Consider the following 5,378-nt stretch of genomic DNA (forward strand, 5'->3'; position numbering starts at 1 on the left):
GCCTCCCGAAATTCCAGCAAAAGCACCGTGCCTTTAACCCAAAGGCCTGGAATCCGACATCATAGATTCGCCCTCTTTGTGCCTTTCCCAACCGCTTCGGAGGCAGAAATCGCCTGTGGGTCCCTAACTCCTGATGTCGAACCACACCGAGGACTGGTAGGGAAGGAGCTTAAAGTGAGCGGCAGCATGCTGGAGGTACACTGGATCGCTGAAGATTGTCGCCTCCTCCGAATTTCCATCATGAACTTTCTTGACCAGCTTTCCCTAGTGGTGAACACCATACAGCTCTTTGGGCCCCCGGTTTCCTGTTAAGCCTGGCTGGGGGCCCATTCTGACCTTATCTCCGTCTCCTCCTCAGCAATACAATTTTCCCTATGGAAAAGATTCTAGAAGTAGTAGCTACTGCATAAATGTGGAGACCTAATTTTTTTTCCTGATTTGGTCCTCAGGCACTTAGGGGCCATTTGGTCTGGCGCTTCAATGTTTGTTACTGAAGAAAATAAAGCTATGCTGCTAATTTGCATTTGAAAAAAAAAAAGAAAAGAAACTCTGATGCTTAGGCTCTAATATCTCCCACTCAGCAATCCCACTAACTTCTGGTAGATACTGAGTACTTAGTGGGAAGAAGAGAGAAATAAGAACAGAGATAAAATGAGTGTATTAGGTAAGAGTAGCATGGGCTCACAGACCATCTAAAGAAGCAATGGCCTGGCTTCCATAAAGCCTCTTTATTTTACAGGCTTAAAGTTTGCTTTCTCTCTCAAATGCTGTGGACTTGGCTAACCCTGACCTTCAGTTGTAACTAAATAGAAGTAGGAAAGTCCTAAATTAGAGCTTTTATGCCCTGCAGTGTTCTATGCAGCGTGCCCTTTCCAGGCAGGCAGGCACAGACAAGGGATGCTGCTCCTGTGTGATTCACCCCTTCTGTTAGAGTTTTGAACAGCACAGTAACAGTGTGTTTGAGATGACCCAGGAGGTCTCCATGCAGGTCCCTGAGAACCCAGCCATGAAGTGAGCCTGTTGTGAGCCTTGCTGTGCTTGCTGGTATTCTTGTTGCTGTGACAAAAATCTGACAAAAGCAGCATAAGGACAGGTGGCCTGGACTCATACTGTGTAGACACATCATGGGGTATCATGCGACAAGAGTTCAAGGCATCTGGTCACATTCCGTCTGCAGTCAGGAAGCAGAGATAGACACAGGTACTCAGTTCACTTTCTCCTTTTCATTAAGTCCAAGCCCCCAGCCCATGTCCAGGGTGGGCCTCCACCTAAATTAGCCCAATCAAGAAACTCTTACAGCCACTCCCAGAGGTTGGTTTGCCTTCTAGGTGATTTGGATCCTGTCAAGTGGGCAATGTATATAGATTTGGGGGTTAAGAGTAAAGCTCCGTCGGGCGGTGGTGGCTCAGCCTTTAATCCCTGCACTTGGGAGGCAGAGGCAGGCGGATTTCTGAGTTTGAGGCCAGCCTGGTCTACAGAGTGAGTTCCAGGACAACCAGGGCTACACAGAGAAACCCTGTCTCGAAAAACCAAAAAAGAAAAAAGAAAAGCTCCATAGTAGAACACTTGCTCGAACTCTAGGCTCACTCCTCAACTTTAAACAAAAAAGAAAAGTACTTTTTTTTACTTATCTTTTCTAAATTTTATTTATGTGTGAGTGTGTGGACATGTGTACAAGTGTTTTTGAAGGCCAGAATAGGGATGTCCTGGAGCTGGAGTTCCAGGTGGTAGTGAGCTGCCTAATTTGGGTTGTGGGAACCAAACTGAACTTCTCTTAGGAAAACAGCAAGCACTCTGAACCAAGCCAGATCTCCATCCCCAGGTATGTCTTCCTCACTCCCCACCAGGGTATCTCCTTGTAACTCTAGCTGTCCTGGGACTCAATTTGTAGATATATGTATTATAATTATATATATGTATTATATATATTATGTATTATAGATGATCTCTATATGTATTAGAGATCAATATGTAGATCACAGAGATTCACCTCCACCCCACCCTTCATGGAATTAAAGGTACATATCACCATGCCAGGCCCCAATTCTGTGTGTGTGTGTGTCTGTCTGTCTGTCTGTCTGTCTGTGTCTGTGTGCTAATTACAGTAAAGGTTAAGAACTAATTATAAGCTAGGTGCAGTGGCACACACCTAGCTTATACATTATACACACACATCCCAGCACTTCATAGCAAGTATCAGGACTAAAGAACCTCAAACAACAACACACATGTATAGAATCACTTTTAAAAGGGGAGATTTCATGTGTAAAATAGCGATGTAAATTTTATGTAAAAAGAAACAACTTTTAAGCTATTTTCTGTAGTGTGTCACTACCACTGACACTGAGGTTGGGTCCATCCCAGAAGCTGCTGACACAGTATAAGATTGTTCATATTGGTTCACCACCAGACTCTTCCCTTTATCATGGGACTTTTCGGGGGTGGGGAAAGGAAAACATGTTGGATGCCAAGAAGCCATGGCCATGTCCAAATGGAGGAGACATCTTCATTTAGAGTGTTAGCCTTCTATGTTAGCTCTAGGTTGAACAGTGTCTGAGGTGATTTCTCTATTTCTAATATGTTAATCTTACTCTACATTAAGAAGAACCCTTTTCACCACTTGATTTCACTGTTATAACTCCTAGATCCCCATTCTACCTTAATGTAGGTCAAGGAACTATGGCTTGGTTTATTTATGTATAGTGTTTTGCTTGTTTGTGTGTTGTAAAACTGCTGTATGAGTGCTGTGAACCTGGGTCATCTGAAGGAGCAACAAGTGCTCTTAATTGTTTAGTCATCTCTCCATCTTATTTTAAACCACTTTGTGTGATTGGCATATAAACAGTTATGCAGTTTCAGTGTGTATAGTTTGATGAGTTTGGGGGTAAGTAGGTCCACATGAAGCTGTCACCATCACTGAGGTCATGACCTACATATCCTCTATATTTCAAGTCCACTCCCATCCCTTATTACTGTGGCTTGGGTTCAGGTAGTCACTTAATGTCAGATGTGTTTAAGTACATGACACAGCTCTTAGCTGTGGTCCCCAAGCTTTGAAATACAATGCCAGAACTACCCTCCATTGCTGTTCCTTGAACATTACTGCCCCCAGCCCTTGACAAGCACCATCCTTTTCTGCTATTGAATATGTTTTAGAGATCATGGAAAAGTGAGGTTTACTGTGTTTGTGTCTTGCTTATTTCACTCAGTTTGGTGCCATCCATCTCGTTCTAAGTGTGCATTTGGACACTTGTCTGTATCCATTCTCCATCCTTGGACAGTCAGGCTCTTGTGAGTACTGCTGCAGTGAACACGGGAATGCCATGTCTCAGGTACTCTAACCTCAGTTCTAGCAGTGGGCTTATTGTACCCTATGGCATTTCTACTGTTAGCTTTTGGAGGAACTTCCCCACTGTTTGCATAATGGCTGTACCAATTTTTATCCAGCCCACACAATGCAAGGGCTCCCTTTTGTTCATCCCTTGTTATGTTCCTGTGTTTTAGCAGTAGCCATGCAGACAGGTGTGAAGTGAAGCCTCATTGTGGCTTTGATTCCACACTCCTTATGGCCATTTTGTATCTACTTTGGAGAAAAGCTTATTCACACCCTTTGCCCAGCTTTTGTCAGGGATTTCTATCACAGCAACAGAAATGAAATTAGAACCAAGAGGCTAGTATCTTGTGGTTTATTGTTTTGTTCTGTTTTGGTACTTTTAGAATACCATCCCACTGTCCTTTGCCCTGAAGTTTCTGCCAAGGACTTTGGCAGTTTTATAGAGGGGAGGGTAGTCCTTGGTATGTATTCTCCTTTCTCTCTCGATGCTTCTTCCACAATTCTCTCTTTGATTCTCTTTTTGAATAGTTTGGTTGTAAGATGTCTCAGTTAAGACCACTTCATCTATTTGGGATTCTTTGTCATGATCTGGGAACTCACTTTCCCTACAGCTTTGAGGTTTCAGTTACTTCTCACACTGTGGGACCCTATTCTGCATGTTTTAGTGTATGTCATGCCACCCTGAGTCCCATCCCTCACACTATGGGACCCTATTCTGCATGTTTTAGTGTATGTCATGCCACCCTGAGTCCTATAGGATTCTTTTTGGTTTTGTTTTGGGGTTTTGTTTTTGGTATTTGATTGGTTGGTTTGGTTTGGTTTTTGTTGTTGCTTTTTGTTTTTGGTTTTGATTTTGTTTTCGAGACAGGGTTTCTCTGTATAGCCCTGGCTGTCCTCACTCTGTAGACCAGGCTGGTCTCAAACTCAGATCTGCCTGCCTCTGCCTCCCAAGGGCTGGGATTAAAGGCGTGCGCCACCACTGCCCAGCTTCTATAGGATTCTTTGCACTTTTATCTCTTGTCCTTTTGTTCAGTATGTAGTTTCCATAACTGCTGAGAGCTTGCAGGGTCTTCTGTTTGATTATGTGTACTCTTAAAGTTCCCTGGAATTCCATAGTTCCATATTTTTGTTCTTCGGTTTAGAATTTCTAAGGTTCTTGAGGTGCCTTTCTTTTTTTTTTTTTTTTTTTTTTTTAGAAAGGGGGAGGGAGGGAGGAAGGAAGGAAGGGAGAGGAAAGGAGAGGAGAGATGGGGGAGGGGAGAGGGAGAAAAGGAGAGAGAGGAAGGGAGTGGAGAGGAGAAACAGAAGTGGGTGGAGAAAGAGAGGGAGTGGTTCCTTTCTTTTTATAATGCCTTGTTCAGGTGTTGCCTTCCTTGCTTGGTAGTCTTGCTGAGTTCTCTTGCAGTTCAGTGGGCTGCTCTAAGATCCTTTTAATGCCTTGTTAGGCTATCTGCAGCTCCCCATATCTCAGGTTATGCTTGCTGTGTGCTCTCAAGCCTTGCATCACTGTCCTGTGTTTTAAGAAGCCTTTTGCTTTTACTAACCTGACTTGGGAAAAGCTTCACCACCCATCCGAGCCAGGGTTCAGGGACATACAAATATGTGAACCTATGAGAGACAGTCACATTCAAACCACCACAGAACTTTAAGTATGGAAGTGTGCCACTCATTTCTGAGAGGGTAGGTGCATGTCTATTGCTGTGGTGAAACAATGATCAAAAACAACTTGGGGAGAAAAGGGTTTATTTGGCTTACGTATCCTGAACTGAGGAGAGCCAAGGCAGGAGCTCAGACAAGATGGAAACCTTGAGGTAGAGGCCATGAACGAGTGCTGCTTACTGGCTTGCTTTGCCTGCTTTCTTACAGCACGAAGGACCACCAGCCCTTGGCACTACCCACAATGGGCTGGGCCTTCCCACAGCAATTACTGGTTAGGAAAATGCCCTGCTTGTTTGCCTGCAGTACCATCTTACCCCCACCCCCACCTCCAGGGTTTTTTGAGACAGGGTTTCTTAGTGTATCCCTGCGTGTCCTGAAACTAGCT

General features: G+C 44.1%; 1 long non-coding RNA gene across 1 annotated transcript in view; it reads left to right on the plus strand.

The window, feature by feature from the left end:
* The first annotated feature begins 6 nt into the window (after positions 1 to 6).
* LOC116097598 overlaps positions 7 to 5,378 on the plus strand; it is a 15,117-nt gene continuing 9,745 nt past the window's right edge. Inside the window, exon 1 of the long non-coding RNA XR_004121482.1 lies at positions 7 to 1,200. This is a non-coding gene — a long non-coding RNA (uncharacterized LOC116097598). The remainder of the gene's footprint in view (positions 1,201 to 5,378) is intronic.

This window comes from Mastomys coucha, unplaced genomic scaffold (genome assembly GCF_008632895.1).
Source record: "Mastomys coucha isolate ucsf_1 unplaced genomic scaffold, UCSF_Mcou_1 pScaffold19, whole genome shotgun sequence".
Lineage (NCBI taxonomy): Eukaryota > Metazoa > Chordata > Mammalia > Rodentia > Muridae > Mastomys > Mastomys coucha.